Raw genomic sequence first — 23,761 nt, forward strand, 5'->3', positions numbered from 1 at the left:
AGGCTTGAGCCACCGCGCCCGGCCAGAATTGGGGCTATTGATTCTGTGTCTACCACATCCATACTTAGATGAAATCCCTGGAAGTGGAGGAAGGAAATATCTATGATTTAACCACCAAAGATACAAATTAGTGACAGAAAAATAAAATCACATTGCTTGCATACCCAGGATTTTGAATTGGGATTTGATAGGAATATTACAATAGGGGCATAAACAAAATGCAAAAAGAACCCAAAGGAAAAATCTCATTCTGACATCAGAATGACATCACAAATAAGGTGACATTTGATGAATGTCCTACGAAAGATGATTAGAATTTTGAACAACTGAGGTTAAGCAAAAGCACAGAATCATGAAAATTATTCTTTGAAATGGCAAAGATTTCTGTGGCTGGATCATGGGATTTATTGAGTGGAGCGATTTCTCCTCAGGAGACCAGACACATGTGAGCTACGCGAATCCACAGAAGTGTTGTTATCTTTCTATTTTTTCCTCGCTTATATGAAGGACTATAGGTCAGGAACTGTGCAAGAGGAGGAATGTGCATATGTTGGGGTGGGGATAGATAGGGGAGGTCTGGAAGGGATAATTCATTTCAAACTCAAAAGAGCAGACTGAGAGAAGACATAGGGAGAACAGACAGAGAAACCAGTAAAGCTGGAAAAAGATTCTTAGCAAACTATCACAAGAACAGAAAACCAAACACCGCATGTTCTCACTCATAAGTGGGAACTGAACAATGAGATCACTTGGACTCGGGAAGGGGAACATCACACACCGGGGCCTATCATGGGGAGGGGGGAGGGGGGAGGGGGGAGGGATTGCATTGGGAGTTATACCTGATGTAAATGACGAGTTGTTGGGTGCTGACAAGTTGATGGGTGCAGCACAGCAACAGGGCACAAGTATACATATGTAACAAACCTGCACGTTATGCACATGTACCCTAGAACTTAAAGTATAATAATAAAAAATAATTTAAAAAAATAAAAAATAAAAAATAAAAATAAAAATAAAAATGCTTAAGATGGTAAACTTAAAAAAAAAAAAAAAAAAAAGAGAAAACCACAACAAGACCTGTTTAACCCTAATTTCTGTGGCTTTTCTGATGAAGATGTAGTATTAATTGTTTCAGAGTTCATCAGAGATCCACGTATCTTAAATCTGAGATATAAGCCAGTTGAAAACAAACATTCCACTTGAGTGGCATTTTAATGACACAAAGGCTAAAGGGGGGGGGGGGGACATTTGCATAGCAATAACTATTATTGTTTTAAAACTGCATAGAGTTTTCAGAGCCCGGAACAACCACCAAATCAGGAATTCAAACTGCACCCTGGGAAGACTGGACTTCCTTTTGTTAAAAAGAAAAACGAAAGATCTCTGAGGTTAGTTACCAGGCAGTAAAAATCAAAAGTCCAAACTCCCCTCTAACCACTGGAATATTTGCCATGTGGACCCACACCCACCTAGGACATTGCCAAAACCCCAAAAAAGTACCATGACTAAGATCCATGTCTTTCTCTGGGTACTATTTCCACAGAAAGCTTCTTATGTCTCTTCCCTGACATTTCACAAAATAGAGAAAAAGGAAAAGAAAAAAAATATCCCTGAGGAAAGGCCAAGTATAAAGAAGAATTTGATTTTGGCATTGCTTTGAAAGATTCCACTTACTTCGTCAACCCATGGAATGCTTATTGTTGAACCAACACCGTAAGAAGGACATGGCTTCAGCTTCAATAAGACTGCACTGTATGCAAAAATATTGAATAAATGGATAAATAATAATTATTGAACTCCTATTGTGTGCCAGAAATGGTAGTGAGAATTCTACATGTGACTCAAAGATCCTGACAAAGATTTCAGAAAGTAAATATTTTTATTATCCCCGTTTTATAGATGAGAAAGCTGAGGCAGAAATAGATTGTGTATCTTTTCCAAGGTTGACATGATAAGAAAGTAGCCAAGTGAGGATTCAGTCCGAGCACTCTGATTCCGGGGTTCATCTGCTCGTGTGCTATGTTCACTGACTCCTAGAGAAGAAATTAGAAATAACACCACCCTTACATTAAACTTTCCAAAGAATATAAAAAGAGAGAACACTTTCCAACTCATTTTATGAGACCAGAATATCCTTCACTAAAAGCTGACATGGATATAATAAAAAAGGAAAATTACAGACCAATCTGTCTTGGGAAGGTAGAAGCAAAAAAAAATGGTATACCAAAATACCAACAAATTGGTTTCAGAGAATTCATATAAACAAATAAGAAAACGATAACCCAAAGAAAAATGAGATTTCACAAAAGAAGATATCCCAATGGTTTAAAAAAAAAAAAAAAAAGGGAAAAAGCCACATATTTTTTTAAGTGCTCAATGTCATTAGTCATCAGGGAAATGCAAATTAATGACACGACGTGTCCACCCGAATGATTACAAGTAAAAAGACTGACAAGACAAGGAGCTGGCAAGTATATAAAACAAGACGAACTCTTGGTACAGTCACTTTGGAGAAAAGTCTAGAAGTATCTACCATAGGTGAACACATAAAATGCCCTATGAACCATACATTCAACTCCTAGGTTTTTACTCAGCAGAAATTCACATATGTGCACCAAAAGACATGTATAAAAATGTGTTTGTGACACTTTTATTCGTAAGAGCCCAAAACTGGCAACAACCTAAGTAACTATTAACAGTGTAATGGAAAAATTATGATATATTTATACTAGGGAGTACAATACAGCAATAAAAATGATCTACTGCTATACACAATAATTTGAATAAATCTCACAAATTACAACGTTGAGTAAGAAAAAAGCCAGGCATGAAAGTGGGCATACCCTCTATTTCCATTTACATACTGTTTTAAAATAGGCAAAACCGACCTATGGTGACAGAAGTCAGAAAAATACTTACTTTCTGGGAAGTGTTTGTAGCGATTGGTAAGAGAAGAAGGATGCTGGGAATGCTTTATTTGTTGATCAGGGCATTGCTTACATGGTTGTGTCCACTTAATGTTTCAAGTATAGTTCCAGAAGTAACACCTTGGTGAGAGAGAAGGTAATCCAAATTCATGGTATGTGTACCTTAAGTGAAAGTGGTTCAACCAGGTAGAAGAACATTAAGCAGATTAAATTTCAAAATCAGCTAAATATCCACAGCATCATTTATTGAGTATCTAAAATATGCATGAAACAAATGTTAAGTCCTGAGAATAAAAAGATGAAAAGACCAACTTGCTATTAGGAAATTGTTCACAATCAAGCTTTTTTGAAAAGGAGGTATAAAAATAATCTATTTCAAAACAAAGTCTGCTCTCTCGGAATTAGGCAAATAGTTTTGAGAGTTTAGGGGAGTGGGGGAAGGCCCTCCAGAAGTGGCAACACTTAAATCTTGTAAGTTTTGCAGGGGAAAGGGCTTTATCAGCCCTTCATCAGCCCATCCATCAGGTGGGAGAGGGAGGGGGTCTGGGCAAAGGTATTTGAAACAGTTGACTGCATTTGCAGAAGAGGACACTGAGAGAAAGCATTGTGAATTACAGGAACATTAGGTAGGTAGGTATAACTAGAGCTGAAAATGCAAGACAGAAATAGAGGTGAGAGTGGGCAAGGAAGGGTCTCTTATTCCATTTTGGATTTTTATCCTGTGGGACACTGGAGCTATTGGAGCTATTGAAGAATTTGTATTTAATCTAATGTGAAGGGTAGATGGGAGGAAGGTAAGACTGGGAAGATGAGGTAGAAGGTTTTATAAAAATTCAGGAATATAGTCAGGTTTTATTAAACAATTCAAAATCTTAGTGGTTTACAACAGCAAACATTTGCTTCTTACTGACAGGTCTGTGGGTCAGTCATGGTCAGTTTTAGCTTGGCTGGGTTGGGCCAGGCTTGGCTTGGCTCCACACTACATAGGCAGACTCCTGTGTGCTCCATGGGTTTTCCATTTCAAAATTCATGATGAAGGAGCAGTGTCTTCTCTGTTCTTCTATTGGTGGATGGCAGGAGTGCAGGGAGGTAGTGGAGTGGGAAGAAACAGGCAGTATCTCCTAAAGCCTCTACTCACAGCTAGCATAGTATCCCTTCTATCCACCTGCCACCAGCCAGTCTCATGGCCAACCTCAGTGTCTATAGGACACAGTAGGATTCTCTACCCATAGGGTGAGGAAAGAGAGAATGAACACTTGTTGAACATATTAGCTCAAACTACCACACCAGGCAAAAGATTATGAACCCCTAAACTAAGGCAGACAGAGTAGGAATAAACAAGAGAGGATTAAGAAACCTAGACTAACCAGTTTCTGGTATCCTAGCTATTCTGGCTGAACAGAGATGAACTGTCTTGTGAGGAAACTAGGAAATTAAACCAGAAGTTTTAACTCAAGGAAGTACCTGATTAGAATTGGGTAGTCAATCTAAATCAATTAACGAATTTGAAAACATTAGCCCAAGATGAGAAATTCAAGGGCAAAGCCTCTCAAAGGGAGATAATAAGAGAGAAGAATTTAAATTAGTAGGAGGTGGGGTCAGTAACAATCTTGAGCTTATTCCAGTCCTTGAGGTAATGAGCATCCTGGGAGCTCTCAAAAAGCAGCCCCAGAACAGAGAAAGAATGACAGAAAGGAAGTAGTAGGAATGGGAGAGTTTAGGATGACTCCTAGCTGGGCAGGCTAACAAATTAGGTAAATACTAGGGTCCTGCTGAATTATGAAACATAGAAGAAGAGATTTTCAGAAAAAAGCTAGTACGTTCAATTTGGCATGATTTTTAAATCTGAGCCATCTAGGTGAGCATGCCTCCTACTGAGTTGACAATTAGGCCATAGAGTTCCTTCCTTTCATATTGTTTTCACATTCTAGAATTCCCTTTCTCTCCTCCGTCATCCATCCAAAGTCTAAAATTTTCATGATCATTTAAACTTCCAATGCTGTCTTCCTTCTCTGAGCTACTTACATTTGAAATTAGCATACTTCATTTAACATAGGCCACTTGTGTTATATCTACACATGCACACATGTATGCACACATAACAATTTTGTACCCACAAGTAAACTGTAAGTTACATAATGACAAGGCCTTATGTGACTTTTGCATCTCCTTCAGAACTTTAGCACAGTACTAGAAAAATTTTGAAACCTAACGAAAAAATGCTTTGGATAATTAACTATTTCGTAGTACTTTTATGACCTAGTTTGAACATTTGAGATAATTCTTATTCTTTAAACACTTGTCCTGGTGTGTATCTCCATGACTAGATCTTTGTGCGATAAAAAAATTGTTGAAGTTTTAACCTTGATTCATACTAAGTGGCAGACAAAAGTTAACCTGGTTTAAAAATTAGGCCATAATAATCAATAATCAAGAGTCTCAAGAGTTGACAGGTTTTTTTTTTTCCAAGATGGTCGATTAGAGGCTTTTAGCACACCTAGGTTACTTGAAAATAGCAATATAGTACACAAAGATCAACTTTGTGAGCTTTAATTCACAAAGAAAAACAAGAATCCATCAGAATTAATTATGAAGGACACCCCAGATCCCAGAGAGGAGGACACTGGCAAAGAGCCCCCATGATAGCATCGGACTGGTAAAAATGAGTGAATCCCCAGTAGGTAAGAGAGGCAGAGAGCCTTTCTCCATGACTCATCTTTCCACTGCGGATCTGAGCAACCCAGGCCAAGGGAGAACACTTTGTTTCCCCTAGGTCCTGGAGCTAACTTGGGGAGAGGCTTGGAGACACTGTAAGGGAAAGATACGAGGAAAAGCTGCAGACATTTTCCTAGACTTGTAACTGAGAGCAGAATGCCATTTTTAATGGCATTGGTAGGAATGTAAATTAGTTCAGCCACTTTGGAAGGTAATCTGGAGATTTTTCAAAAGAATTTAAAACAGAACTACGATTTGACACAGCAATTCCATTACTGGATATATACCCAAAAGAAAGCAAATCTTTCTACCAAAAAGACATACACACTTGCATGTTCATCACGGCACTATTCACAATAGCAAAGACATGGAATCAACTTAGGTGGCCATCAGCAGTGGATTGGATTTTTAAAATCTAGTACATATACACCATAGAATACTACACAGCCATAAAAAAGAACAAAATCATGTCCTTTGCAGCTACATGGATGAAGCTGGAATTCATTATCCTAAGTGAATTAACATAGGAACAGGAAGTCACATACTGCATGTTCTCACTTATAAGTGAGAGCTAAACATCAGGTACTGATGGACAAAAAGATGGCAACAACAAAAACCAGGGACTACTAGAATGGGGAGGGGGGAGTGGGGCAAGAATTGAAAGACTAAGTATTGGGTACTATGCTCAATACCTGGGTGACAGAATCAATTGTACCCAAACCTCAGCATCATGCAATATACTCAGGTAACAAACCTGCTCATGTACCCCCTGAATTTAAAATAAAAAATGGAAAAAAAAGAGTTGACAAGACTGAATGGTCAACTACTTGGTGGTTTCTTTCCAAGCAGATGCCAATCAAAAGAAATAATACATGTTACAAATGTAAAAGCAACCAGAAAATCTAAGTATTTTCTCATAAGTGGTTTTGGTTTTTTATATACTTTACATTTAAGTTACCACTCATTCTATGAGAGAAGGAAGTATAGAGAGCAAATGATAAGCTCAAACTTATACAACTTTTTGTTTGGAGGCAGGAATAGAAGACAGGTCTCTAACTTTCAGACCAGAGCACTAAGACGAAGTGAGTGTAAACTCCTAATCAGCTGCTTGACCCCAGTAGGGCAGGAATAAAAGATACAATTGGGGCAGCTAAAGAGAATGTTTTAAAATTTTTTAGTTCCTTTTTTAAAGGTAGGCTTTGAAAAACTTCATTTTGTGAGGTGTTCAATGGGGACCTGGAAAACTGCTCTTAGCATTTTAACATAAATTAAAAATCATTTAAGCAGACCTCTATTCAGCTCTTGCCAACTGCACATTTATTTTTCTGGTAAAGGAGGCTTTGCTGTTGCAAATGAAGGGGAAATGAAGGCATTAGAGTTTGGGCATATCAGTGAAAAAAAAAAGAGTTAATGTGGATGTTGGATTAAGTTGCTCTCATGGCTGCAATTTCATTTATCTGGGCAAGGAATTTGCCCCCCAACAAAATACTCTTTAAAACATTCTCTGAAAACTTAAGTCACTGTGTAGAATCTGGAGTTGCTGCAGGTGTTTCTTAAAAGCTCATTAGCCCTCCAGAGAACTATGAAAATAAAATCACTCCAGACCTAATGAGAGTCAGAGAGCAAGGTGGTCAGGGAAGAGCTAAGTTAGGAGGGAGCTGTTTCAATTGCACCTGTATTGAGGGGTGGGTGACCTCCAAGAAGCCTGTAAGCTTAGTTCCATTTTGGATAAGCAACTGAAAAAGTGGGGGATGGGAATGGGGAAATGAAGGATAAAACACTGCTTGCTAATTCTAAACATATGTAGCCAGCACATTGGTGAGTTGAGGTTGGCAAAGGGTAAAACAAAATCTTGCTGCACTGCTTTCCTCAGTGACAGCTATATTTGTTGATTTTTCCATTGGCACCAAGCTTTTTGAGTCTCCACTTTCTTAATTCTGAAACAACAGAGGGCAGTCATCTCTCACGGCTGAATACAACACTTGACATCTATGTTTTCATATAGAGAAGATCATCCTCTGTGGGCCTGCAAAACATCAGTCTCACTCAGGCCTACAGAGTAGAGAAATTTATATATCCACAGTCTGCTGGGTTCAGAGACCACAGACTACACCTCTTCCTTTCCTTCTTGGCTTCTTCCATTTCCTAAAGCATAACCAGTATCTGAATAGAATATGGCACATAAGGTTCTTCTCCACCCATTTTCTCCTATTAATAGAACATGGCAAAGGAAAAATCCCATGAATGTCAACAGCTAACTCAATTAAAGATAGCCCACCTGGAGTGAAAATTAATCAGTAGTCTCCTCTTTTAGAAGGTGAAAGAGAAGGCAGGAAGGGATGTCACAAGTTACCATATCATGGAACGTGAGAATAACATGAACCAGGAAGCTGCATGTTCTGCAGGGACTAAGAAGACAAGGTATATTCTATGGTAAGTAATGTAGCCAAAAAGCTTCTTTTTGACGGTGCTTAAGCTAGGACTGGCTGGGAAATAAAGCAGCTTTGTGAATATTTTATTAGTTCTTTCTTATTGGTGAAGTACTTCTTGTAGCAAAACCTTTATTAATTAAAAATGAGCTTTATAAGAATAAGTTTCCTTACTACTACCTACATTTCTCCTGCCAAATCTTATCCCAGTAGGCTCACTAACTGTGGTCCCATTTAAAGTATTATAAACTTTGTCCTCTTTGAAGGTACAGAGCTGAAATATTGTCTAATGTGAGCAGTCTGTAAGCTCCTTGAGAGTGAGTACCATCCATATTCATCTCAATATTTAGCACAACACCTACCATTGTCTGTGAATATATTTCAATTCATATCAACTAATATTTATAGAGAATACATATTGTCTAAAACATTTTATTAGCATGACATGAGATAAAAAGGTAATTAAGAAATTTATCCCTATTCCCAAGGTCTTTCTACAATAGAAGAAGGTGATCAGAGATGTAAAAATATTACAGTAATGCCAGGTGAAATAAGAGAAGTATGGTGAAAGAAGTACAAATCATGAAAGAATTTTAAAGGAGAGAAAAAGCCTCTCTTTCTGGAGATATCCGATATGGTTTGGTTCTGTGTTCCCACCCAAATCTCATATCGAACTGTAATCCCCAGTGTTGGAGGAGGGGCCTGGTGGGAGGTGACTGAATCATGGGGGTTGTTTCTAACGGTTTAGCACAATCCTCCTAGTGCTGTCTTGTGATAGAGTTCCCAGAAGATCTGATTGTTTGAAAGTGTGTAGCACTTTCTGCTTTGTTCTCTCTCCTGCCAGTCATGTGAAGATGTACCTGCTTCCCCTTTGCCTTCTGCCATAATTGTTAGCTCCCTGAGGCCTCCCTAGAAGCAGAACTCTGCACACCCTGCAGAATCATTAGCTGCTTAAACCTCTTTTCTTTACAAATTACCCAGTCTCAATTATGTCTTTATAGCACTGTGAGAACAGACTAATACAGTATCCATGAAAGCTAACTAGAGCCAATGATTTTTGAGATAACCCTGACAGATAAACAGGATTTAAATAGGCAGAGCTGAAAAAAGAAAACTGCTTAGTGTGATATGCATACAGAGAAGAATGATTCTGTTTGACCAAGGAAAAGGACACATAAAGAAAAGTGAATGTTAAGGCTGGAAAGGTGGATTCAGTCTAGCAGTGTTTTCTCAAGTTGCAGGTTATGAATGGATAAATATTGTCTGTTGGTATTTGGTATCTATTCATGGCTCTTTCTATTCTATATTCTGGTCCCATATGTCAAGCTCTAGAAAGCTCAATATTACATGTGCAAGACTCTTTTGCAGCTTAGGTTTTATATATTATTTAGAATCTGACAATCAGATGTATTCCTATAGAGTTTGGAGGGCAAAAAGGAGATGTGAGCCAGTGGTGTGCAGCAGTGTCAGCTAAAAAGATTGAAAATTTGGAAGACATTTCAGAGAGCATTCCAGGAGCCTAATTTTCTGAGGTTATGCCGGGAAATCTCCAAAGTTGAAAGATAAGACACTGTGCCTTGAACACCCTACAACTATGAAAAAGGCAGTATTTGGTAGTGTCTTTCCATTCAGAAGGCAATGTGTATGAATGCGGCATCTGAGTGTGCTCCTCCTATCCAACCACCAATTGTATCAGTTATCTATCACCTTAATAATGCTATAAAACAAACCACTTCAAAATATAGTGGCTTCAAATGAAACTCATTTATTATTTTTATATCAGTCAACTGGGGACTTACTATTCTGGGATAGTCCCAGCTGGGAAAACTCAGCTCTTTCACACATGGCGTCATATCTTCCAGCAACCCAATACTGTACAGGATTTGGAAAAAGATACAAACACACAGCACCTTTTTCAGCTTCTTCTTCAGTCAAGTTATCTGTTATCCCATTGACCAATGCAAGCCTCATTGCTACGCCCAACAACAGATAGAAAGGGACTATAAAGTTACAAGTCAAAGTGTATAGATACATGGCAGCCATTAAGTGGGGCCATTAATGCAATCATCTACCAAACTGAGTACATGTTAAAACTGCCAGTTTTGAGTAGGGCCCAGAATAAGAGAAGGCTCTGCAGCAGTCTAGGCTGCAGTTCAAGAAGCTCTGGCTTTATGACCCAGTATATCTAATGATTTTTACATTGTTACAGATGCAGATACTATACAGGCACTCCAGCAAGTGTTGATAGGAAAATCCTAAAATTATCAGAGCAAGCTATTTCCCTCTTGGGAAATACGTATTTAACAAATACTCTTGCTACATTGCAAATTCGCCACACACTAATACACATGGCCTTATGAGGAGTTCCCTATAACTAGTCAATTGAAAAAGAAGAAAAAAATGTCAGCCTGGTTTGTAGCTGACACCAGCCAAAACTGAACTGCTGCATATTAAAACCCCAATTGTAAGTAGCCCAATACAAGGACAATCAGAAAAAGCAATATGTTCAATGAGCAAAATTTTATGCATTTTTTTGTCTTTTTTTTTCTTAAGAGCCAATTTTAGTTGAAAGAAAAAGCAGAGGAAGGATTAAAGGTCACTTAAGTTGGTAGAAACAGATATAAACCTCAGAGAATATCTGCACGGGAGCCCACACCTTTGCTGCCGCACAAAGGCAGAGAACCACAGTGCATGAATAACAGGAAATGTATGTTTAAGAAGTCACGTGGCATGCAACGTGAAAACTAGGACGCCGACTTGCCCTCTAGGTGGAAGGTCCAGCATCGGCTTTCCACTAGGAAAGTATCCAAGTCATGACACCAAATATGTTAGCGGTGGAAGAGATCGGAGTCACACCAAGTTACCAGTGGCCTATCTATGGGTCCATAGCAACTTCAATTCTTGCCTCCTCAGAAGACAGAATTCGACTGAGTGGCATAAGGCAGAATTAGAGACTGAGGCAAGCTTCAAAGCAGGAGTGAACGTTTATTAAAAAGCTTTAGAAGAGAAAGGAAAGGCGGGGAGAGAGAAGAAGGAAAGTGCCGCTTGGAAGAGGGCCAAGCAGGCAACTTGAGAAAGCAAGTGCACCCAATGAGCAAACTTAAATAGTGCATCTGGCTCTACACTTTCCCTGAGAAGAGAGAGAGAAGGGTTTCAATCTACAGTCCCTGGGAAAGAGCTAATGGCTTGGCCAGTCATGGATGGGAAAGAAAAAAGATTAGAGAATTCGTTATGCGAAAGTCTGGAAAAAAGACCTATTGCTGGACTCCTCAGAATGGCAGAGTAGGAGAACATTTGCGTTCCATTGAATTCTCACCACAGGGCTGGCTTCTCCACTGAGGAGAATCCTACCTAGTGAGGAGAAGAAAACCTGTTCTGTGGATTTCATTTAGCCTTTTTCACTGGCTACCCTACGGCTTGGTCAATAAGCATAGAAACTTACTGGCATGATAGCAGAGATGGAAGTGATGCATGACTCAGCAATATGAACTTTCTCTCACCAAAGAAGATGCAGAAAATGATACTAATGAATATCTGCTACATCAAGGAAACAGCAGAAAACACAAACGCCACGTGTACACAAACACACACACATGAGAGATGTGAGAATATTGTATCCATAAAATAGAACAGGTATGGTATTGAAAAAGGTAAAATTATTTTAGAAATAATTAGAAGTTTAAAATATAACTCGATTTAAATAATTAAATATATAGACTAGATAGAAGAATGGAAAAATATAAATATCAAATAACTAAGCTTGAAAATTGAGATAAAAAAATTATCCCAAAACACAGTAGTAACACAGTACAAAGATATGTGAGTAGAAAACTGGAGACATAAAATGTGGATGTAAGAATTCTCATATTCAAAAAAGAGTCCAAATAACCAAAACAATCCTAAACAAAAAGAACACAGCTGGAGGCATCACACTACCCGACTTTAAACTGCACTACAAGGCTATAGGAGCTTAAATAGCATGGTACTTGTACAAAAACAGAGGCACAGACAAATGGAATAGGTTAGAGAATCCAGAAATAATGGTAGTACACTTACAACTATCTGATCTTTGACAAACCTGACAAAAACAAGCAATAGGGAAAGGACACCCTATTCAGTAAATGCTACTGGGATAACTGGCTAGCCATATGCAGAAGATTGAAACTGGACCTATTCCTTATACCATATATAAAAATCAACTCAAGATGGATTAAACATTTGAATGTAAAACCCAAAACTATAAAAATCCTAGAAGATAATCTAGGAAATACCATTTTGGACATAGGACGTGTCAAAGATTTCATGACAAAAATGCCAAAAGCAATTGCAACAAAAACAAAAATTGACAAATGGTATCTAATTAAGCTAAAAAACTGCTGCACAGCAAAAGAAACTGTCAACAGTATAAACAGACAACCTATAGAAAGGAAGAAAATATTTGCAAACTATGCATCTGACAAAGGTCTAATATCCAGAATCTATAAGGAACTTAAATTAACAAGCCAAAAAACACCACCATTAAAAAGTGAGCAAAGGACATAAACACTTTTCAAAAGAAGACACACATGGAGCCAACAAGCATATGAAAAAATGCTCAACACTGCTAATTATTATAGAAATGCAAATCAAAACCACAATGAGATACCATCTCCCACCAGTCAGAATGGCTATCACTGAAAAGTAAAAAACAACAGCTGTTGGTAAGGTTGCAGAGAAAAGGGAACCCTTATACACTGCTGATGGGAATGTGAATTAGTTCAGCCATTTTGGAAAGCAGTTTGGCAATTTCTCAAAGAACGTAAAACAGAATTGCCATTCTGCCAAGCATTCCCATTATTGTGTATGTACCAAATGAAATATAAATTATTCTACCTTAAAGATACATGCACGTGTATGTTCATCATGGCACTATTCACAATAACAAAGACATGGGATCAAACCTAAATGCCCATCAGTGATAAACTGGATAAAGAAAATGTGGCACATACATACCGCAGAATATATCCAGTTGTAAAAAAGAATGAAATCATCTCATATGCAGTAACATGGATGAAACTGGAGGGCATTATCGTAAGCAAACTAATGTAGGAACAGAAAAGCAAATACCACATGCTCTCATTTATAAATGAGAGTGGGAGCTAGCCATTGAGTACACATGGACACAAAGAATGGAACAACAGACACTGGGGCCTTCTTTACAGTGGAGGGAGGGAGGAAGGTGAGGATCCAAACACTACCTATTGGTACTGTGCTTTTTACCTCGGTGACAAAATAATCTGTATGCCAAACCCCTATGACACCCAATTTACCAACATAACAAACCTACACATGTACCCCTGAACCTAAAATAAATAAATAAATAAATAAAATGATGTGGGAAAAAGGTTTAATCATAAGAACTCAAATACAAGTTTATGCCAAACAAATCTGAAAATTAGTTGAAATCGATAATGTAGTAGAAAAAACTGAGTAAGCAAAGTTGACTCAAAAATGAGCTGACACCCTGAAAAACCCAATAACTATAAAAGAAATTAAGAAGAAATCAAAACTCTAGAAAGAACAAAATTCCCAGACAATCTTCTGGGCACATTGTATTAAACTTACAAAGAACAGATAATTCCTGTATTATTCACACTCTTACAGAACATAGAAAAAAATGGAATGTTTTCAGCTCATTCTACAAATTTAACATCACAGTGTACCATAACCAGATAAAAATAGAAAGAAAGAAACCCACAAAAAAAAAATCAAAAAACCCAAAGACAACTAGAGGCAAAAATCTCCCCCAAAATATTGGAATTTTTTATATTATACTTTAAGTTTTGGGATACATGTGCAGAAGGTGCAGGGTTATTACATAGGTATACATGTGCTATGGTGGTTTGCTGCACCCATCAACCCATCATCTACATTAGGTATTTCTCCTAATGCTATTCCTCCTCTAGCCTTCCAACTCCCAACAGGCCCCATTGGGTGATGTTCCCCTCCCTGTGTCCATATATTCTCATTGTTCAACTCCCACTTATGAGTGAAAACATGTGGTGTTTGGTTTTCTGTTCCTGTGTTAGTTTGCTGAGAATGATGATTTCCAGGTTCATACATGTTCCTGCAAAAGACATTAACTCATCCTTTCTTATGGCTGCATAGTGTATACGTGCCATTGTGTATATGTGCCACATTTTCTTTATCCAGTCTAACATGATGGGCATTTGGGTTGGTTCCAAGTCTTTGCTATTGAGAATAGTGCTGTAATAAACATACATGTGCATGTGTCTTCATAGCAGAATGATTTATAATCCTTTGGGTATATACCCAGTAATGGGATTGCTGGGTCAAATGATATTTCTGCTTCTAGATCCTTGAGGAATCACCACACTGTCTTTCACAATGGGTTGAACTAATTTACATTCCCACCAACAGTGTAACAGCATTCCTGTTTCTCCACATCCTCTCCAGCATCTGTTGTTTCGTGACTTTTTAATGATTGCCATTCTAACTAGCATGAGATGATATCTCATTGTGGTTTTGATTTGCATTTCTCTAATGACCAGTGATGGTGAGCTCTTTTACATATGTTTGTTGGCTGCATAAATGTCTTCTTTTGAGAAGTATCTGTTCATATCCTTTGCCCACTTTTTGATGGGGTTGTGTGTTTTTTTTTCTTGTACATTTGTTTAAGTTCCTTGTAGATTCTGGATATTAGCCCTTTGTCAGATGGCTAAACTGCAAAAATTTTCTCCCATTCTATAGGTTGCCTGTTCACTCTGATGATAGTTTCTTTTGCTGTGCAGAAGCCCTTCAGTTTAATTAGATTCCGTTTGTCGATTTTGGCTTTTATTGCCATTGCTTTTGGTGTTTCAGTCAAGAAGTCTTTGCCCATGCCTATGTCCTGAATGGTATTGCCTAGGTTTTCCTCTGGGTTTTTATGGTTTTATGTCTTACATTTAAGCCTTTAATCCCTCTTGAGTTAATTTTTGTATAATGTTTACACATTGAAGGGGTCCAGTTTCAGTTTTCTGCATAGTCTAGTCAGTTTTCCCAACACTATTTATTAAATAGAATCCTTTCCCCATTGTTGTTTGTGCCAGGTTTGTCAAAGATCAGATGGCTGTAGATGTATGGCATTATTTCTGAGGCCTCTGTTCTGTTCCATTGGTCTATATATCTGCTTTGGTGCAAGTACCAGGCTGCTTTTGTTACTGTAGCCTTGTAGTAGAGTTGAAAGTCAGATAGCATGATGCCTCTAGCTCTGTTCTTTGTGCTCAGGATTGTCTTGGTCATACGGGCTCTTTTTTGGTTCCATATGAAATTTAAAGTAGTTTTTTCTAATTCTAAGAAGAAAGTCAATGGCAGCTTGATGGGGATGGCATTGAGTCTATAAATTACTTTGGGCAGTATAGCCATTTTCATAATATTGATTCTTCCTGTCCATGAGCATGGAATGTTTTTCCATTTGTTTCTGTCCTCTCTTATTTCCTTGAGCAGTGGTTTGTAGTTTTCCTTGAAGAGGTCCTTCACATCCCTTGTAAGTTGTATCCCTAGGTATTTTATTCTCTTTCTAGGACATAAACTATCGCATAAATAGAACCAATGACAAAAAGCACATGATTATCTCAACAGATGCAGAAAAGGCCTTCAATAAAATTCAACAGCCCTTCATGCTAAAAACTCTCAATAAACGGTATTGATGGAATGTATCTCAAAATAATAAGAGCTATTTATGACAAACCCACAGCCAATATCATACTGAATGGGCAAAAGCTGGAAGCATTTCCTTTGAAAATCGGCACAAGACAAGGATGCCCTCTCTCACTGCTCCTATTCAGCATAGTATTGGACATTCTGGCCAGGGCAATCAGGCAAGAGAAAGAAAGAAAGCGTATTCAAATAGGAAGAAAGGAAGTCAAATTGTCTCTGTTTGCAGATGACATGATTGTATATTTAGAAAATCCCATCATCTCAGCCCAAAACCTTCTTAAGCTAATAAGCAACTTCAGCAAAGTCTCAGGATACAAAATCAATGTGCAAAACTAACAATCAGAGAGCCAAATATTGACATTTTAGCTCAGTAGTGCATTAAGAGAATTATAGCATGAACTTGCAGTCTTTTTCACAGGAATGCTAGGATAGATTAACATTAGTCTGTCATTTAGTGTAATTCACTACACCAAGAGCTTAAAAAAGAAAAATTACATTATTACCTAAATACACACGAAAAGGCACTTACTAAAGCTTAATGGTCCCTCTTGATAAGAAAAGATTTTCTTCAGCAAACGGACAGAAGCTACCACCAGAAACCTATATGATACTTCTGATGAATCATAAAGACCACTTTCATTGAAGTTTAAAATAAGTGGAAGATTCTGTTCTCCCTCAGTGGGAACAAACTCCAAAAAAGCAAGGTAGTAAATCAAGAAACAGAAAGATATGGGATCCAGGAAGCAGGAGATACAACACAGAAGAGAGGCAAAGGAAATCTCTGGGATTACTGTGAAGGAAAATCCAGAATGATAAATGTGCAGAAGATCTAGAAAGTAAGGTACAGAAGGTTGAATGACTACTGGAAGGATAATTCAAAAAAAATTAAAAAAATTAAATTGACAGGACAGTGGTTTTTTTTTTTTTTTTTTTTTTGAGACGGAGTCTCGCGCTGTCGCCCAGGCTGGAGTGCAGTGGCGCGATCTCGGCTCACTGCAAGCTCCGCCTCTTGGGTTCACGCCATTCTCCTGCCTCAGCCTCCCGAGTAGCTGGGACTACAGGCGCCCACCACCGCGCCCGGCTAATTTTTTGTATTTTTAGTAGAGACGGGGTTTCACTGTGGTCTCGATCTCCTGACCTTGTGATCCGCCCGCCTCGGCCTCCCAAAGTGCTGGGATTACAGGTGTGAGCCACCGCGCCCGGCGACAGGACAGTGTTAAAATTCATTGCGACAATATGTAGACTTTGGGCAGAGAGTTTGCATAGAAATTAGTAATCCATTTACAAAAACTAAGCAAAGAAAAAATGAATTAATGATTAATCCTGGACAGGGAGACTTAAGAAAAATAAATATAGTATTCTATATGACTCAGTTGAAAATACTATTTATAATCATTGGGCTGGGAACAGTGGCTTATGCCTGTAATCCCAGCACTTTGGGAGGCCGAGGCAGGTGGATCACTTAAAGTCAGGAGTTCGAGACCAGCCTGGCCAACATGGTGAAACACCATCTCTACTAAAAATATAAAAATTACCCCTGCATGGTGGTGGGTGCCTGTAATTCCAGCTACTCAGGAGGCTGGGACAGGAGAATCACTTGAACCTGGCAGGCAGAGGTTACAGCAAGCCGAGATCATGCCACTGCACTCCAGCGTGGGTGACAAGAGTGAGACTCCATCTAAAATAAAAAACAAAATAAAAAATATAGCCACAATAATATATAATATGTAAACTGAATACTGATTTAACCAAAACTGTGATGTAAATCATTTGGGAATATGGGGGAGGGCATATATTAGAGAGCTCTAATCTTCCATAATAGTAAGTCAATGAATAATATTTAAAATTGAAAAAATTTAAAAGTATTAATATAAGCATGATATTTAGAAATATAAGTATTTAAAAAAAAACAGAAGAAATAGCTATGAGAATTGAAAGTGGTTGCTACTGAGGAATGACAGAGGTGGAGAAGGATGAAGCGAGGACTGTCAGTTTCTATGTCGTGTAAAACTAATTTACTTATCTAAAATACTTTCATATATTCCTTTAGTAAAAATTAAAACTAAATTCAGATTTTAAAAAAGACTGACAGTATCCAGTGAGGATGTAGAGAAACATATGTAATCTTAGACCTGATAGCTAAGAGAATAACTTAGTACAGGCTTTCTAGAGAGTATGTTGGCAGTAATATCAAAATTTCGAATATCCTTATTATCTAATCCAACAATTCCTCCTCTGGCAAATTATTTTAAGAAAACAACAGGGCAGATGTAAAGATTTACCTAAAAGGGTGTTCACAGGATCATACTTTAAAATACTGGAACATTCTGACTATTGATAAGGACTGATTTAGTACATTATATACTTCCATACAGGGGAATACCTGCAGACTTTTACAATATTGACATAAAGTAGTGGTTTCAAATCATGTTTTTGGAAGTCTATATTCATTTCTCTAGGGCTGCCATAACAAAGTACCAAAATCTAGGTGGCTTAGAAAAACAGAAATCTATTGTCTTATGGTTGTTGGCTAGAACTCTTAGATCAAGGTGTCAGCAGTGCTGGTTCCATCTGAGGGCTGTAAGGGAGAATTTCTTTCATGCTTCTCTCCTACTTCTTGCATTTGCTGGCAATCTTTGGGGTTCCTTGGCTTGTGGATGCACCACTCTGATCTCAGCCTTTATCTTCACATGGCAGTCTTCCTATGCCATGTACCTGTGTCTGCGTCCAGATTTCCCTTTTTTGTAGGGACATCAATCATGTTGGATTAGGGTCCACCCTGGTAACCTCATCTTAACTTGATCATCTGTAAATACCCTGTAAGCATTTGGTCACATTCAAAGGAACTTGGGGGGTAGGACTTCAACATCTTTTTACAGAATACATTCAACCCATAACAGAATTGTGGGGTCTCTGAGGGGTGCCTCAAAAACTATTGCAATTAACTGTAGGTCTTGAGCCAGTGAGCTCTAGACTTCCCTTGTCCACTTTAACTAGAAAAGTTCCTATTTTTATAAATTAATATTCTGAAAGTTCATATGAAGAAAAGCTTCCACAATTTAAAATGTTTAAAAGCAACCAACATAAAACTATATTTATATATGTCCCAAATATATTGCTAATTAACAAAAGCAGTTTGCAAGCATGTGAATATGTTCCCAGTTCTATATAAGTTTTAAAAAGTCACGATCTATAGCTACAGTGCTTATATTTAGATCAATACCATTTTTGGTACAACATATCCACAAAATATTTACAGTATTAACATGGCTATAATTTTTCAAGTTCCCTTTATATATGTCTTCATATTTTTCTATATTGTCTAGTTTTTTGCAGTGCTATATCTTGTAATTAAAAAAGACTATATTATTAAAGATATAAAAAGGTGGCCAAGTGTGGTGGCTCATGCCTGTAATCCTAGGATTTCAGGAGGCTAAGGCAGGCAGATGGCTTGAGCCCAGCAGTTCACAATCAGCTCAGGCAACATGGCAAAACCCTATCTCTAAAAAATAAAAATAGAAAAAGACATGATATTCAGTAAATACATGTTGGTAAATTGATCAATATAATTTTATTAGTCTGGCTTGGCTTATAAGAATTTCAAACTGCATCCATGTCCCTACAGACCATCATTCTTAGCAAACTATCACAAGAACAGAAAACCAAACACCGCATGTTCTCACTCATAGGTGGGAACTGAACAATGAGATCACTTGGACTCGGGAAGGGGAACATCACACACCGGGGCCTATCATGGGGAGGGGAGAGTGGGGAGGGATTGCACTGGGAGTTATACCTGATGTAAATGACGAGTTGATGGGTGCTGACGAGTTGATGGGTGCAGCACAGCAACATGGCACAAGTATACATATGTAACAAACCTGCATGTTATGCACATGTACCCTAGAACTTAAAGTATAATAATAATAAAAATTAAAATTAAAAAATTAAAAAAAAGAATTTCAAACTGAGAGAATTTGCGTAATTATTCAAGTTCTACTTTTCAGAACATCAATCCTTGCCATTCAAATCCTACTGATGCCCTCTGATAAAAGTGAGTCTGAAAACCCAAGTCTATTCACGGATGAACAAACAAAATGTGGTACAAACATACAATGCAATATTATTCAGCCTTTAAAAACAAGAAAATTCTGACACATAGTACAACATGGGTGAGCCTTGAAGACATTATGTTAAGTGAAGTAAGATAGTCACAAAAGGACAAATGCTGTGCGATTCCACTTACATGAGGTATTTAGAGTAGTCTAATTCATAGACACCAAAAGTAAAATGGTAGTTACTAGGGACTGGAGGCAGGGGTAAATGAGGACTTATTGAATGAGTATGGAGTTTCAGTTTTGCAAGAACAAAAATTGTTCTGGAGATGGGTGGTGGTGATGGTTGCACAACAGTGTGAGTGTGCTGAATACCACTGAACTGTACACTTAAAAATGGTTAAAATGGGCCGGCTGAGGTGGCTCACGCCTGGAGGCTGAAGTGAGTGGATCACCTGAGGTTTGGAGTTCGAGACCAGCCTGGCCAACATGGTGAAACCCTGCCTCTACTAATAATAACAAAAAACTTAGCCGAGCTTGGTGGTGCACACTTGTAATCCCAGCTACTCGGGAGGCTGAGGCAGGAGAATCGCTTGAACCCAGAAGGCGGAGATTGCAGTGAGCCGAGGTTTCAGTGAGCTGAGACCATGCCATTGCACTCCAGCGAAACTCCATCTCAAAAAAAAAGTTAAAATGATGACTCTTGTACATAGTTTACCACAATTAAAAAATAAACAATAAAAAAATATTTTGATCTTAAAACACTTCAAGGTAATGTGTACCTAGCTGACATTCATTTTTAATATCATAAGCTCATTTACTTATTATTTTTCATTAATGAATCATCATAACATAATCACCATTTTCATCATCCCTATCAGCATCAAAGTACTGCAAAAATCAGCTGTATGCTTTATTCTAAAGATCACTTTTCATTTTCTTTATACAGGCAGCATAAATACTTTTTGGAGAAAAACACTATGAGGAGCATTGAGAAAGTCCTTATTTGGAATACTTAGCTGGACTTACCTAAACTGAACTTTCCCTTCCTTGACCCAGGGCAACCTCTGCCAAGCCCACTACCCTCCATCTCCCACGCCATGAAACATCGAAGAAGATAATCAGAAAAGCCACCCAAGAAAAGGAAAAGGGAGAATCAGTTACATATCCAGCAAGCCAGAAAACAAGAAAACCCAAATCTGTTCCAGTTCTCTAGTTTCACCTTAAAGGCAAAGAACTGTAGATGCTTGTGAGGAGCTCTTCAAAGCCTAAATTCATAGCCTCTCTACGCGGGAGGTTACCAGCATCTGAAGAAAAACAACCACTACCAGAAAAGCTCTTCTTTGTTTTCATTCTTTGCAGTCCTTCAGGAAACTCTTGATAATGTGAAATGTTATTACTGCAAATGTTGGCTCAGGCAAGTTTACTCTAGAGTCTGACTATCACTGACTTGTTCGCAAAATAAAATCATTTTTAAAGCCTACGAGGAAAGCCAAGAGCAAACCACAAATCAGAAAACCACCAAGGCGGGCTGGCCTCATTGCCAGAGTTTAATGTGATCTAATGGGAGGACAACGAGATGTGAGAATTTGATTTTACGATGCTCCATGTAACATTTGGCAATACGGAGGGGTTGGGCCCAACTTCCCCATTCTTAAGCAAACATTTGAAGTAATGTTTCACTTTCTCATCAGTTTTAATTCTGTCAACGAGAGGGTAGAAATTCAGCCTGCCCTGCTGATTTTAAAAGTGCCGTCTGCTTCGGATGCTCATAGATTTGCTTAATATCCATTTGTATAAGATGAAGATGGGCAGGTGGGGAAGGGGCCAGGAAAATAGGATGAAACTATTTAGTGGCAGTGTACCAACTGGACTGCCACTCTCTTCTGCACTGGTGATTTATTCCATGGGTGGGAAGGCAGGAATAGGGCTAACTTAAGCAACATTCTTTCGCAAGCAAAAACTAACCCCAATGAGAAAGAGTCAGATCTGGGCTGAATCACATTGCCCAGTCTCACAGCAAATGGGATTGGAACTCAGGTGGAGCTCTACTTCCCATCACTCATTCTTTAAAAAAGAAATAAAATGGTAGCAACACAGAAACGCTTTGCATATGTCAAATTAACAGCAGAGGACCCTATGGAATAGAGAAAGTCAGTCAGGAAATCCCATAAAAGGGCACATGAGCAATGAAAAATACATTAAAGTTACATATTTCATGCAGCTTTTATTTCTGTTGCCAGGACAATGGAATGAGAATCAGATCTCTTTTTTCCTTCTTACGGAAGAATGCAACCCTACCAATGCCAAACTCCTACTTACACTGTCATTTTATAGCAATTACAAAGTTGGCCCAGTGAAGAAATGTAAAACTCATAGAGTCAAGTTTCTTGAAGCAATAGTTTGCTAAAGGAAGTGTAACAAATCCAAGGGTCTAGGAAAAATTTACTAGAACTTCTATTTCTATTGACTTTTAAGCTATTAACACTAAGAAGGAAAGAAAGCCTCACTAAGAGTTAAAATCTGGATGACACCAGGTGTCCACACCAGGTGACAGTCACCTCTCACCCGCCACCTGTGGACTGTGAGTCTTCCTGAAAGAAGGTTGAGAGCTCAAAGTGCTGAGGGTATGATAGGGGTAGCATCAGTTCAGGCAGGCTGGGCTGCAGTAACATATAGACCAAGCAGATAACGGCTCAACACAATAGAAAGTTAGTTTTTGCTTAGGTAGCCATTCTGGTGATGAGATCAGCAGGACAGCTCAAGCCATGCCATCACTCAGATGAGGCTCTGCCAACTTCCACTTATGGTTAGCATAGCCATCTGCATTGCTTCCTGCAGGAAGAAGGAAGAACCATGGAGAATCACTTCTAGGAGGCTTTTTATGGGACCAGACTGGAAGTGGTACGTATTATTGAAGTTCATCCTCCATTGGCCATGACTTAGAGCCACACTTAACTACAAGGGAAGCCAGGAAATGTAGCCTGGTTATGTGCTCAAGAAGAAGAAACAAATTATGGCTAAAAGTCAGCAGTTTCTACCATAGGAGTCCTCATCCATTCAGTGGATTGCAGTGTATTGCAATCAACATGTTCCCCTCACACAGATTTAACCATTTTAATAAAATGTAACCTCATGAAATGAACAGGTAGCTGAAAAATATTCCTACTACAAAGTTAAAAATTGAAGATAATATTAATAATACGAATATAAGCCAACCACAAGAAAAGAACAGAGCTAAAGCCTCATATTTTAAACTCTTTGTCAATAATAATGTGAGGTTTTTTTTAAAAAGACTATTAAATTACTTCTGGAAAGAAGTCAAACCAAATATTTTTTAAAATTTTAAGTTTATTTGAAATACAGATTTATATCCACTTTTATAATAATGAACCTTATATTCCATATATACCTGAAACATGACTAATAAGAATGTGAACATATCAAAATTAGCAAAAAATTTAAGTAGTCATAAAATAAACATGGAGAAAAGCTTCTGTAATTTTATGTGCAGTTTAAAGTCATGTTATACTTAATCTATTATTTTGAAAAATTTTACTAAGCTTGATGAGAGATATTTAGAGGTCTCCTTTGAGATTTCTCATTAAATAATAAAGTACAAAAAGAAACATACCATTGGGTTCTCATTTTTTCTTCACCCCATAATTTAAAATTGCAAAATAACATATGTAAAACAATCTGGCAGTAGGCTGGGCGTGGTGGCTCACGCCTGTAATCCCAGCACTTTGGGAGGCCAAGGTGAGCAGATCACTTGATGCCAGGAGTTCGAGACCAGTCTGTGAAATGTAGCAAACCCCGTCTCTACTAAAAATTAGCTGGACATGGTGGCATACACCTATAATCCCAGTTACTCAGGTGGCTGAGGCACAAGAATCACTTGAACCTCAGAGGCGGAGGTTGCAGCGAGCTGAGATTG

General features: G+C 38.2%; 1 long non-coding RNA gene across 1 annotated transcript; it reads left to right on the forward strand.

Annotated features, from left to right (window-relative positions):
* The first annotated feature begins 239 nt into the window (after window positions 1-239).
* Window positions 240-23,450, forward strand: LOC103884669. Its single transcript, XR_647346.4, has 3 exons — window positions 240-445; window positions 7,957-8,075; window positions 20,774-23,450. It is a non-coding gene; the product is annotated as an uncharacterized LOC103884669 (long non-coding RNA).
* Window positions 23,451-23,761: the final 311 nt, after the last annotated feature.

Source organism: Papio anubis, chromosome 3 (assembly GCF_008728515.1).
Source record: "Papio anubis isolate 15944 chromosome 3, Panubis1.0, whole genome shotgun sequence".
Lineage (NCBI taxonomy): Eukaryota > Metazoa > Chordata > Mammalia > Primates > Cercopithecidae > Papio > Papio anubis.